A 13,502-nucleotide genomic window follows, 5' to 3' on the forward strand; every position below is an offset into this window, starting at 1 on the left:
ATGTCAGGAGACACGGCTGCGACCCGTGCTTGTAGTGGAAAAGGGGTATTAGACTGTAAGCTCGCAAGAGCAGGGACTTCTTTCCTCATGTGCCTTTCCTTTTCTTACTTACACAATCTTATACTCCATACTCCCCTTGATTGGCACCTAACCCCGGGTTTTCTATACCTGTCCTATATTGTCTTGTACTGTAAGTGCTGTTTTCTTGTTTGCTCATTTGATTATGTACTGTGTAATGGGCACTGCGGATCCCTTGTGGCGCCATATAAATAAAGAATAATAATAATAATAATGCATCATTTTCTATCTTGTAGGCACCAAATTAATTGTTATATTGTTTTTTTTCTAGAATTGGAAGTCAGTGCTTTCACTGTGCTCATGTGATCTGGAAAAGCCTACATCTGTATCTAGTAATATGAAAGTATTAGGTACTCATTATTATTTTGATCAAAACATTTAACAATGTCAGATAAAATCAAATGTACTCACGTCTCAAGCATGGAGTCTGTCATGTAATAACTGGTGTGGTGGTGCGTATCACAGCAATACATAATGATGTATCGCCGTCATATACCGTGCCAGGGCTGCTGTGGGTGCATGGAGTCTGTCATGTAATAACTGGTGTGGTGGTGCATATCAGAGCAATAAATAATGATGTATCACCATCATATACAATGCCAGGGCTGCTGTGGGTGCATGGAGTCTGTCATGTAATAACTGGTGTGGTGGTGCATATCACAGCAATAAATAATGATGTATCACCATCATATACAATGCCAGGGCTGCTGTGGGTGCATGGAGTCTGTCATGTAATAACTGGTATGGTGGTGCATATCACAGCAATAAATAATGATGTACCGCCGTCATATACAATGCCAGGGCTGCTGTGGGTGCATGGAGTCTGTCATGTAATAACTGGTATGGTGGTGCGTATCACAGCAATAAATAATGATGTATCGCCGGCATATACCATGCCAGGGCTGCTGTGGGTGCATGGAGTCTGTCATGTAATAACTGGTGTGGTGGTGCATATCACAGCAATAAATAATGATGTATCACCATCATATACAATGCCAGGGCTGCTGTGGGTGCATGGAGTCTGTCATGTAATAACTGGTATGGTGGTGCATATCACAGCAATACATAATGATGTACCACCGTCATATACCGTGCCAGGGCTGCTGTGGGTGCATGGAGTCTGTCATGTAATAACTGGTGTGGTGGTGCGTATCACAGCAATACATAATGATGTACCGCCGTCATATACAATGCCAGGGCTGCTGTGGGTGCATGGAGTCTGTCATGTAATAACTGGTGTGGTGGTGCGTATCACAGCAATACATAATGATGTACCGACGTCATATACCGTGCCAGGGCTGCTGTGGGTGTATGGAGTCTGTCATGTAATAACTGGTCTGGTGGTGCGTATCACAGCAATACATAATGATGTACCGACGTCATATACCGTGCCAGGGCTGCTGTGGGTGCATGGAGTCTGTCATGTAATAACTGGTGTGGTGGTGCATATCACAGCAATAAATAATGATGTATCACCATCATATACAATGCCAGGGCTGCTGTGGGTGCATGGAGTCTGTCATGTAATAACTGGTATGGTGGTGCATATCACAGCAATAAATAATGATGTATCACCATCATATACAATGCCAGGGCTGCTGTGGGTGCATGGAGTCTGTCATGTAATAACTGGTATGGTGGTGCGTATCACAGCAATACATAATGATGTATCGCCGGCATATACCATGCCAGGGCTGCTGTGGGTGCATGGAGTCTGTCATGTAATAACTGGTGTGGTGGTGCATATCACAGCAATAAATAATGATGTATCACCATCATATACCATGCCAGGGCTGCTGTGGGTGCATGGAGTCTGTCATGTAATAACTGGTATGGTGGTGCATATCACAGCAATACATAATGATGTACCACCGTCATATACCGTGCCAGGGCTGCTGTGGGTGCATGGAGTCTGTCATGTAATAACTGGTGTGGTGGTGCGTATCACAGCAATACATAATGATGTACCGCCGTCATATAAAATGCCAGGGCTGCTGTGGGTGTATGGAGTCTGTCATGTAATGACTGGTATGGTGGTGCGTATCACAGCAATACATAATGATGTATCGCCGTCATATACCATGCCAGGGCTGCTCTGGGTGCTACAGGCTACAGTCTAACACTACCAGCAAATTGTGGAAATGCTGTGTGCAAGCACTGCTAACCTCCCTAACGTCGCAAGACTCCATTGATGGGTAGAGGAGCAGTAACACCATCCTGAGATGGTATTTGTTTGTGCCAAAAAGCTAAGCTAGTCGCCGCTTGATAAATGACCTCAGTTTGCCGTCCTACCTTAAAAACTGCTTTTTGGCAGAATCTGCAATCCAACCTCAATAGGCGTTATGTGGTTAACATACTGCCGCACGGGATCCCTGCGATCACAGTGCCAACTCCGGGATCCCGCGCAGCGGTGCAATGCTGGCGCCGGAATACCGGCGCCTCAGGCTTTTCTCCCTCTATGGGTGTCCACGACACCCATAGAAGGAGAATATAACCTGTAGCGAGCGCAGCGAGCCACTGTGCACGCAGCGGGATTCCAGCGCCGGTATAATGACGGACGGCATCCGGGCTATTGGTAAATCATACCGATCCCGAATAGGGTCCATAGTACATTACATTGTTAAAGAAGAAAAAAAAAACAAGAAAAAAACAATCAGAAGTTACTTTCTTACTGTCTTTTATTATTTTATAGCAATGAAACTTTTCTAATTTGCGTCCCAATCTTAAAGCCAGCTAGCATCTTCCTTTGATACACAGTCTATCTGATTACTCTGGAATGTCATCTAATGAGTTCATGTGCCTTTTCACTATAGTACATTGTGAATAATGGACTGGAACAGATGTCTTTCACTTTATAATACAACAAACAGCCAGCTATTATACACTATTATTCTCAGTAGCTAAGGGGGAGACATTTTTTATCTGGGTGATATTTCAAATCTGAGTGAGAAGGACCACCGAAGGTGTAGCATTTTGGGGAGAGAAGAATACGTGTGTTCAGGTAATGAAGGCTTCAGGATAACAATAACTGGAAAGTATAGATTTTAGGATATCTGCACAGACACAACGCACGTCCTCGATCAAAAGTGATGGGGAAAAACGTGAGGTCTCAGATGACGAACTCTGTGCTTGAAACGATGCTTTTAGCAGGTTCTGTTCTTTCTTTGCAGCTCGGATAATATGATAAAAAGCTTTCCCATTGTAAAGAATGGAGACTATTATGCCCTCTGATGAAACTGTAACCTGATTGTAGGGCTTCTAGGATTCCAGATATGATATTTAGTGATAAACGTATGCATGGTACAAAAAATAATAATCAAGCACAATAGTGTTGGCCAGCATTCCAGTGTTATAACAGCTATAACTGTAAAGCACTACAGAATATGCTGGCGCTATATAAGTAAATCTTAATAAATAATCGAACTAGCACGTTCCCTTAGGACTCTCCACAGCAAACAGGAGTGTTTGAAGCTTTTGAGCCATTTACCTCCGGCACCACCCTTTCCCATAAAACATAACAAGACCTGCTTACTGTTACTCAGTTACCCCCTGGACTTCTGCACAAATCAGATTCGTGTTTCTGATGGACAAAAAATTATTGATAAGTGACCGTGCATATACAGTATCAGAGGCGGAACTACCGCCAGTGCAAGCAGTGCGTTGCACTGGGGCCCGCCTCTGTCCAGGGGCCCAAGCATGTAATGAGTCAAATTGACTCATTACATGCCGCCGTGCGCTGCGGGCAACCGCTGCCCGCAGCGCACAGCCGCCCGGAGAGGAGAGGAGCAGCGGCACGGATGGGGGAAGGAGGAGGAGGGAGGTGGAGGAGGGAGCCGCAGCAGCGCTTTGTTACTGGTGGAGGCGCTGCTGCTGCTGCCCCTCTGCTTCACTATAGGCTGTCTTCCGAGAACAGCCTATAGTGAAGCAGAGGGGCAGCAGCAGCAGCGCCTCCACCAATGACACAGCGCTGCTGCGGCTCCCTCCTCCACCTCCCTCCTCCTTCTTCTCTCCTGCCCGGGAATTGTCTGACGCTGCACCGAGGAGCCTGAGCCAGCGGAGAGGGTAAGAATAATTCTTCTTTCTGTCTTTCCTCTTTCTCTTTTTCTTTCTTTCCTACAAAAAAGGTGGACTGTGTGCCGCAATGTGTAAAAACAGGGAATCTGCCTGCCGCAATGTGTAAAAATGGGGAATCTGCCTGCCGCTATGTGTAAAAATGGGGAATCTGACTGCCGCAATGTGTAAAAAGGGGGAATCTGCTTTCCGCAATGTGTAAAAAGGGGGAATCTGCCTGCCGCTATGTGTAACAAGGACACGCTGTCTGCCGCAATGTGTAAAAAGGGGGAATCTGCCTGCCGTAATGTGTAACAAGGGCACGCTGTCTGCCGTTATGTGAAAAAAGTGTACGCTGTCTGCCGCTATGTTTAACAAGGGCATGCTGTCTGCCGTTATGTGAAAAAAGTGTACGCTGTCTGCTGCTATGTGTAACAAGGACACGCTGTCTGCCGCAATGTGTAAAAAGGGGGAATCTGCCTGCCGTAATGTGTAACAAGGGCACGCTGTCTGCCGTTATGTGAAAAAAGTGTACGCTGTCTGACGCTATGTTTAACAAGGGCACGCTGTCTGCCGTTATGTGAAAAAAGTGTACGCTGTCTGCCGCTATGTGTAACAAGGACATGCTGTCTGCCGCAATGTGTAAAAAGGGGGAATCTGCCTGCCGTAATGTGTAACAAGGGCACGCTGTCTGCCGTTATGTGAAAAAAGTGTACGCTGTCTGCCGCTATGTTTAACAAGGGCACGCTGTCTGCCGTTATGTGAAAAAAGTGTACGCTGTCTGCCGCTATGTGTAACAAGGGCACGCTGTCTGCCGTTATGTGTAAAAAAGGGGGACGCTGTCTGCCGTAATGTGTAAAAAGGGGACGCTGTCTGCTGTAATGTGTAAAAAGAGGAATCTGTCCGCCGTAAGGTGTAAAAGGGTCTCTACCTGGTGTAGTGGTGCTACTGTGCGCGTAATTTGAATAATGGAGACTACTGTGCACCGTTTTATGAATTGGTATTATTTTGTGGCCACACCCCTTCCCCACGAAGCCACGCCACTATGTATTTTTGCACGCGCCTACGGCGCGCACTGCCCCTGTTTTGCATGCAGGGGTGGGGCTCCAATGCCGTTTCTTGCACACAGTGCCAAAATGTCTAGTTACGGCACTGTTGCTAGGTATCCACTTCCCTGAGCAGGTTTCCCTCACCAGATCCTCTCCAGGGGTGAGGGGGTGGACTTGGATGGGATGGGGGGGGGGGGGGGGGGGGGCCAAGCCATTTTGTCGCACATGGGCCCACCGCTCGCTGGTTCCGCCACTGTACAGTATATAGCCAGAGGTGAAAGCTAAAGAGGCAAAATCAGACATGGCAGTCAGATAAGCTACATTCCTATACATCTCTGTATATTCCTATAAATTCCTACTGTATATAGATAAGAAAAATGTCTGAGTATACAGGACACATTAGTCTGGCAAGGACAGTGCATAGCTGCCTATGTTTCATGTATCCTCTCCAGGAGAAGCCCAGAGACCCGGAGAGGAGATGACACTGCTTGGCATGGTACGATTCACTGGTCTGCTGGAGGGGGCGGGGCTAAATGGTGCAAATTTATGTAATTTAGCCCCACCCCTTCCATTTGTTGCCATGTTTTCCTGTATAATCTACTCATCCTGCCCGCTTCACTAGGAAGATCCAGACGCTTTCCGGTGGGTGCGGGGGACTACTTGAAAAGTCGGGACTCTCCCGCAACGTGCACCCGTCCACTTCTTTTTATAGGGTTTAATACATCAGGCTGTAAATATCTAGTAGCACAGAGCAAACACAGAGAGACCTCTAGCAGAAAGGCAAGCCACTACTCCATGTAAGGACTGTGACGCAGTGGGTGTGGTATGAAATGTAGGGGAGTATTCTGTAAATACAGCCCTGCTTCCTCTAAACTTCTCTTCTCTTTCTCTGACTGTTCTTTCCACTCCCATTTACAATCCATTACACCATCTAAGTAATCATTTAGCCTATAAGTGTGCATTTCTCAAACATTTATTGCATTATATCATCAAATATTCAAGTCTCGCAACTACCAGCAGCAATATGTAAAGTGGATCCAGGTATGAGTAGAATGGAGTGAGCCAAGACTTCTTAATTAAATAATTTGCTACTTGTATAATGATATACTTATGCGTTACAGCATCACAGTGTTATCATCTGTTTGACTTGCTCAGGCCACTACTTACATTGTAGTTATTTTTCTGTGATTACATGAGGGTGACACTGTGGGGCGCAAAGGGCCTGGTGGAGCAGCCTGATGGGGGTCAAGGTCAGCTGCTGAGGGGGACAAATATCCCCTTTTACAGCACCATGCGTAGTATATATTTTTTGTCCACAAGGGGTGCAGTGGTGCGACTGTGCCTTCTAGGTCCCCACTTTCACCCCCAGTACCTGGGCCGTGTGCAGCTCTCAACAACCCTCATTAGGGGCTGATGCAGAGTTTTAACATATAATGCGTTCACAAAAGGAACGTAATTGTACATATCTGGACACATTACAAAATGCGTATAGGTCTGCACCAATTACATGGGCCGGGTTTACGCCAGGCACACTTCAGATACACTTACACACAATTATTTCATAGCAAAATAAATACACATTCACTATTAGGTTTGAACAGAATTGTCCTAGGTTCTGTCACAGCTCTGAGCACTGGAGTTAAACAGGGACTGGGAATGAGGCAATATCTGATTTTCCCGTATGCTTCTATACATACATACCTCCCAACCATCCCAATTTTGGTAGGACAGTCCCTCTTTTTGGGCACTGTCCCACTGGCAGACTGTACTGTTCTGCGGTGGGGGATAAGGTTGGGAGGCCCCTCTCACTCACAGTAGTGAATAGATGCCGCACGCATGCGCCCAGCATCTATTCACGGGAATGAGGGACAGAGGACCTGGGCAGCAGTTACGGCGCTCTGGGCATATCCCCACGATGATATAAACCAGGGCGTGACTCGTGAGCAAGACATTTCCCATAAGGCCACGCCTCCTATCAATGAGACCACACCCCCAAATTTTGGGTGCTGAGTGGCCAAAAGTTTGGAAGTATGGTGGCACGGTGCTATTTTCAGTGTTTTTTACTACTGTCCACAGTGCCATTTTCCCAGTGATTTCAGCAGCTGCGGCGCTGCCTACACGGAACACCGAAGAGGTAGAGTTAGTATTAAGGCACATGGGTGCTCGGTGTGCAGTGTGGGCCTGATTGCGCACTGTACACCCGCACCCATTATACATACGCCACTGCTTTGCATGCAGAAAACAAGTACAGTACTTGCATTGCAACTTCGTTTGTTCCAGGTCCACAGTTACTTGCTCTTTATTTTTGCTTTATTCTCAACTCAGTACGGTATGTGCCCCCAGTGTATACTTTTATGTGCATCATTGATTTGCTGGAGTACAGTAATGGTGCCCATACACTTATGCGACTTCTCCGAGGTAAGTCGCATGTGATCCCAGCCATGCCTGCGAGATCCGAGATATCTGTAGTGTAGTATTTGCGATCTAGGAGCTCCGATCCGATAGTCACTGGGCCGCACTTCTGATCGGAGGTAAAGCACATGCGATTTGCCCGTTTTCATCCTATTTATCGTCCTGAAACATCGTAATCGGATGGAATCGGGCAAAATTGCTCTAGTGTATGGGCACCTTAAGACACAATTAGCTGTAGCTGTGGATGCAGCCATAGATGTGCCTCGCAGGACACGTATCGGGAAGGTTGCGCAATTTTGCCCAGTGATGATATTGATGACATTCATCAGAAACTCTATCCAGCAGCTTTTGATTTTTTTCTTCCCCTGAGCCACGTTTGCCAGATATATACTGTATATATTTTTTAAAATAATGTTTTTGCAATCATTTTTGTTCTACCATTAGGTTTATTTAAATAGTGCTATATCACTACATTCATTATGCAGCGTGTGGTGTGACACTATGCTAAATAAACCCCAGCAGCAACACTTGTCAACATATTCCTGATGTCAGATATAGCAGATCTGCTTATGACTTATGAAAGGGCCGTCTACACTTTTGTGTAGGCAATGAGTAGACTTTGAAAACAATGTTAATGAGTTAATTATCTGTTAAATAGAGATCTCTGCAAAATCTGCTCTAAAGCCACCCTTGAGGACAGAACAGTACTCTAAGCTAATACAAGTGCTTAGCACGAATTTGTTTGTAAAGAGAGATTAGCAACACAAGCGTCATGCACGTCATATTCCCAGCCCCTTCTGCTCCTGCAGGAAAGATAGAGATGAACACTGCAGGCTAATGTGGTGCAGATATCAGTTCTGCTGATGAGTTGCTGGGTTAATCTAACAGTTGTCACCTTTTTCTTACGCTTCATTTATCCACGTAGTATAGATTCTATGTGTATCTATCTATTTATATAGTGAAGAGCTTGACTGCTGCATCTCATGACTGGCAATAAATGAGCCATTGATTGTATGTTTGCCACGAACCACCCTACAATCACACCGTCAGAGATGAATCACATGTAATAGCACGTTTAATTAAATACCCTGTATGATTGCCCCACAGAGGCTGGAGTGGGCCGGGGGTCTGCAAGAAGCCATATTTCATGCACATGTTAAGGTGCAACATGAAGATTACATTCTGTAGGCAATGTTTTTGGAATACCCTTCTGATCAAGCACAGAAGTAAGAGTGTCCTTGGGAATTCATTGATTATTCCAATAATCTTGTTTTTTGTGTAATAAAGTATAAGCTAGTGATAGATTTGTGCATGTGTTCTGTATTACTGAGCAGTCCATTTTTGACAGTAACAGTAAATCATTAATTTTATTATATAAAATTATTTAAACTGAAAGGAACTTCCAGGGTCTGACCTATAATTTTCTCTGTAATTATTCCATAAATATAGCGGCTTTTAGCAATATTGTGGCAACCTAGACATTAAGACATAGATATTTTATCTTCTATGATTTGGGTGTCCATCTGTCTTACATATCTATCTGCATCGGTGATGTCACAGGTTCCTACTCAATCTGGAGCCAGTAATGTTTCTATTCGCTGCACATCTGATGTTCCTCTGCCTTAGCAAAAAAACACTTTCCAAATGTAGTCTTTGTTCTCTTGGGATTGATCACCAATGAAAAGGTTGCCTGCAGATAATGTAAATGAGAGGTGCTCTTTAGTACATCAGTACTTTCGCATACTTCCCAACCTTCCCGCTTTTGGTGGGACAGTTGGGTTTTTCTAGTACTGTCCCACGATCAGGATATTTGTCCCAATTTTCAGAGGGGTTGGAATGTGTTACACTGCTGCATGCACCAGGGGTGCAACCAGCTCAATCGAATAGGAGGTCACGTCTTCAGTGTGCCACATCTTCGCACCACCCCTGCCAAGACATGCAATGTTGGGCGCCTTGGTTTCCTCAGTAGTTACTTGTTGCAATTTTACTAACTCCTTAAACTTGTCTCATAACATTTATAATGGAAGTATCAGGACCTAATCTGCACAACCACTACACAACCTACGCAACCATGCCCCTAGGGAAGCCAATCCCGGGCCATTTTTTCAATCCCAGGTATCGGGATTGAAAAATGGCCAATCCCAAGATTCCCGGGATACCCGGGATTGGCTTTTGCCTAGGTGGCCGCCCCCTCGCCCCACCCTGCCCCGCCCCGCACATATAACTCACCATGTACCGGGGGCGGGCGGGAGGGGAACACCGTGTGAACGCTGCTGGCATCTCCCAGCAGCAGCTATCAGCGCAGCGTGACCTCTCACGCTGCGCTGGGGACCCGGAAGCAGGAAGCCGGGCAGCGTTTAAGCATCCTGTGGACGCTCAACGCTGATCCCTCAATCCCCGGGATTGGAGCTTCCAATCCCGGGATTGAATCCCGGCCATTTTTGGGCCTAAATCCCGGGATCCCGCCGATCCCGATCCCGGGATTGGCCACCATACATGCCCCTGATGAACCATGATTTTAGTCTCGCAACTCTAGGCTGCATCGAAAGCCTGTTTAAAATGGAGCTCGGTGGTGGTACAGATTCTGACACAATATTTTTATGCTTGTTGATAGAGATGGCAGTGGACCTTTTTTGGAGAAAATGTTTTATTATTCTATCTATCTATATATATTTATATTTATTTAATTAATTTTTCAATATTTTTTTGTTGTCGAAAATTTGACACGGAAACTTACATTAAACTAGGAATGTAAAACCCTCCCACCTCCCACTAAACCCACACAATACACACTCAATAAAACAGTAACATGGAGTATAGCCAATGCCTGACGAAAAACAATACAGGAGGCGCATACTATAAGAATTAGCAATGTAAGCTAATTATCCAATAAATAACATCAGAGAAACCTCATCAATCATAAAACATCATGGTGATTGTCCCGCCATCTCACTGAGTGCCAAAATTAACAGCAGGGGGATCCCACTCCTTTGCAACACAATAAATAGAAGCATTCCATGAACCCCATATATGCTCATATGTATGCAATTAAGATTAGTATAGAGAAGTCTTTCATGTCCCACCACTTCACGCATCAGCCAGCACTACTCAGCAAATGTAGAGGCAGTCTAAGTGCAGGCAATACAAACTTTGGCCTGGGTCAATGCATTAAGTATATAGTGATCAATGAGGTGTTGGACCCTATCACAGAGACCCAAGCCAAAAAATCAGATTTTAGGAGGAATTTTACCCCCTCTTTTAGTCATACAATTGGTAACTGGGACTCAAAATGGCTGGACACCAGAGAACACCCAGATGAAATGCCAAAAAGGAGCACTCTGGGGTAGACAACTTAGGACCCAAATCTATTCTTAGGGCCAGATAAATCCTATTCAGTATATAAAACTGAATCTTTTGAAATCACACTGTAGAAGTGGCGGACCGAGGACTGCCTATCATCAAAGACCACTCCTTGTCCTCCAGTGGGCTTAAGACTTCCCCCCATTTAAGTCGAAGCGATGTCAGTACATAGTCTGAGCTTTCAGTAAGGAGATAGGAGTAAAGCCTAGAAATCCATTTCTTTTCACCAGACGTTTGCAAGAGGGTTTTAATAAGATCAAGAGCAGTGGTGGAAGAGAAGAAAACTGAGAACATAGGGCATGACGAAGCTGAACATAGTGGATGAACATAGATTTAGTTTCATCAATCGTTTTAAGAACGCCATTACTAAAGAAATGGGGAAGAGACCCCCTCCCCCAATCCAAACCATAAATGACCGCTATCTAGCGCAAAAGCCAATTCTTCAAGAGTATTAGAATGCCAAATCAGGTTCCAACCCCTCTCCCCCCTGGGCCTGTTTCATATAATACAGAGTCTGTCCGGAAAGTAATATGAAACTAAATCCGGGGGGGGGGGGGGGGGTGGTAAAATATTTTGTGTTTTCCTCTTTTTTTTCTTTTTTTCTTTTACACATTTTTGGATAGTTCAAGCCTGAGCTCATACATACGCAGAAGGCCCCGGGCCTGGCTTGCAAACTGTCCTCAAGCCATCGCCTTTAGCAGGTGGTATCAATAGGTGGGGTGAATCTTTGACTTTGATTAAGGCACCCCTCACCAAAAGCTAGTTACAGTGTGAATCTATGGGGAGGGTTTGTGACCGGCTGGACCACTAAAAAAAAGACACAGATTGTTATTGGTCCTCCCGCTCTTACTACATCTTTACTCAAGTGGCAAACAGAAAAGCAAACACTCAATACGGTAGAACCCCAGGAAACAGGTCAGCCGCAATGCAGATAATTCATTTCAAGCTGCAGATGGATTTGTGCAAATAAAGCTGCAATAACTTGAATCAGGCTCCCAAATATTCAGCCTGCACTTACTGCGCTCACTGAAGTAACATACAGTATGGATTGTTATCTGAGACAACTTTGTATTGCTGCAATTAAAGGCAGACTAGATGGGCCAAGTGGTTCTTATCTGCCGTCAAATTCTATGTAACTGTACTTAAGTTACAATGTTGGTTAAATTCAAGTTCCAGCACCTTGAGGCATGTGCCAGTTTTATCTGTTACAAACATATTCAATCAATAATGAATCGTTATCAGCGGCGGATCCTACTCACATTTGGTGGTGGTGGTGGTGGTGGGGGGGGGGGGGGGGTTGTCGCTACCCCCGTGGCCGGAGAGGAAAGGAGACAGGCAGTCCCCGGGTTCCGGCACCTGCACAATGGATCCGGCAGGTGCCGGGACCGACGCATACACAGATGCCCATCTTCTTTGGACTGCACCAACTGTAAAGGTGGCCATCCACTACTCAGACTTGTCTGAACTGCAAATAGCATCAGATTTCTCTTGAACTCTCCCGGGAGCGTCCCGGGAATTGGATCAGACCCTGGCTTTAATTTTAATTACATTCACTTCAGATATATCTGATGCGATATATCATGTGCCAGATCGCATCAGATATATCTGATGCACACATGCTACATGCGATTGATCTGATGCTGCTGCTGCCGCTGTTCCCCCTCTTGGTGGGTGGGAGTGTCTAGGGAGATGCCAGTCAAGTGACGCTTCAGATGAATCTGATCAGATACATCTGAAGTAAAAGAAACAATCCGATGTGCACCTGATTTCTTCAGATTCAGATAAATAGTTGGGGCAGCCTCAGAGATCTCTAGTTCAGATATATCTGACACGGGAGTGCGCATCGGATCGGAAGAGCCATCCGATGTGACACTTTTCTTCAGATATGACGGTCAGATGTGTCGAAATCTGAAGAAAACTGCCCAAATCGGACTAGTGGATGGGGGCCTTAAGACATAGAATCCGGATTTGGCTGCCAGAAAGGCAGGGAGCCAGCTCTCTGTTTATTGCGGCCCGGTCTGGCAGCCCTGAGGGGAGGAAATGCCTCCCAATGGGACTGCCTTGTGTGTCTGTGACTGATAGGTAGAACTTCCAATAGGAAGTCCCTGCCAGTCACAGTGAAGCCAGTGCAGTCACACACTGCATCTGGCTTCACTGACTCTGAGCTGGGTGGCAGGCTTTACCTTGTGGTACTGCAGTCTTGCAGCCATCAAGGCGCACTCTCTCATTCATGCTTTGTTTCATTAATACTTCAGCTACTGCAAGCTCCTGCCAAGCGGCCTATCTGCTTCCCACATTATCCGTCTACCTCTGAGACTAAATCTGTCTTTATCAAACTTCACATCCAGGATGGAATCTTAGGACTCAAATCAGTAGCAACACTAAACCCTCTTCTGCCATTGATATCATTTAATATTATTTAGCAACACAATCATATACATTCATTTAACTATTCACCTTCTGGTTTTCCTTTTGTTGCCGTATGTAATCTGCAGAGTCTCTCCCTGCCAAATGGCGACATGGTAAATATCAACAATAGGAATGGTTAACACT

At 45.4% G+C, this 13,502-nt stretch overlaps 1 long non-coding RNA gene across 6 annotated transcripts in view; it reads left to right on the forward strand.

The window, feature by feature from the left end:
- LOC134933289 (uncharacterized) overlaps positions 1-13,502 on the forward strand; it is a 591,558-nt gene that overhangs the window by 284,259 nt on the left and 293,797 nt on the right. The window contains exon 3 of one of the 6 annotated variants that reach the window (XR_010179669.1): positions 350-428. The exons of the other annotated variants lie outside the window; for them this stretch is intronic. This is a non-coding gene — a long non-coding RNA (uncharacterized LOC134933289). The remainder of the gene's footprint in view (positions 1-349; positions 429-13,502) is intronic. 6 annotated transcript variants of the gene reach the window in all.

This window comes from Pseudophryne corroboree, chromosome 6 (assembly GCF_028390025.1).
Source record: "Pseudophryne corroboree isolate aPseCor3 chromosome 6, aPseCor3.hap2, whole genome shotgun sequence".
Taxonomy (NCBI): domain Eukaryota; kingdom Metazoa; phylum Chordata; class Amphibia; order Anura; family Myobatrachidae; genus Pseudophryne; species Pseudophryne corroboree.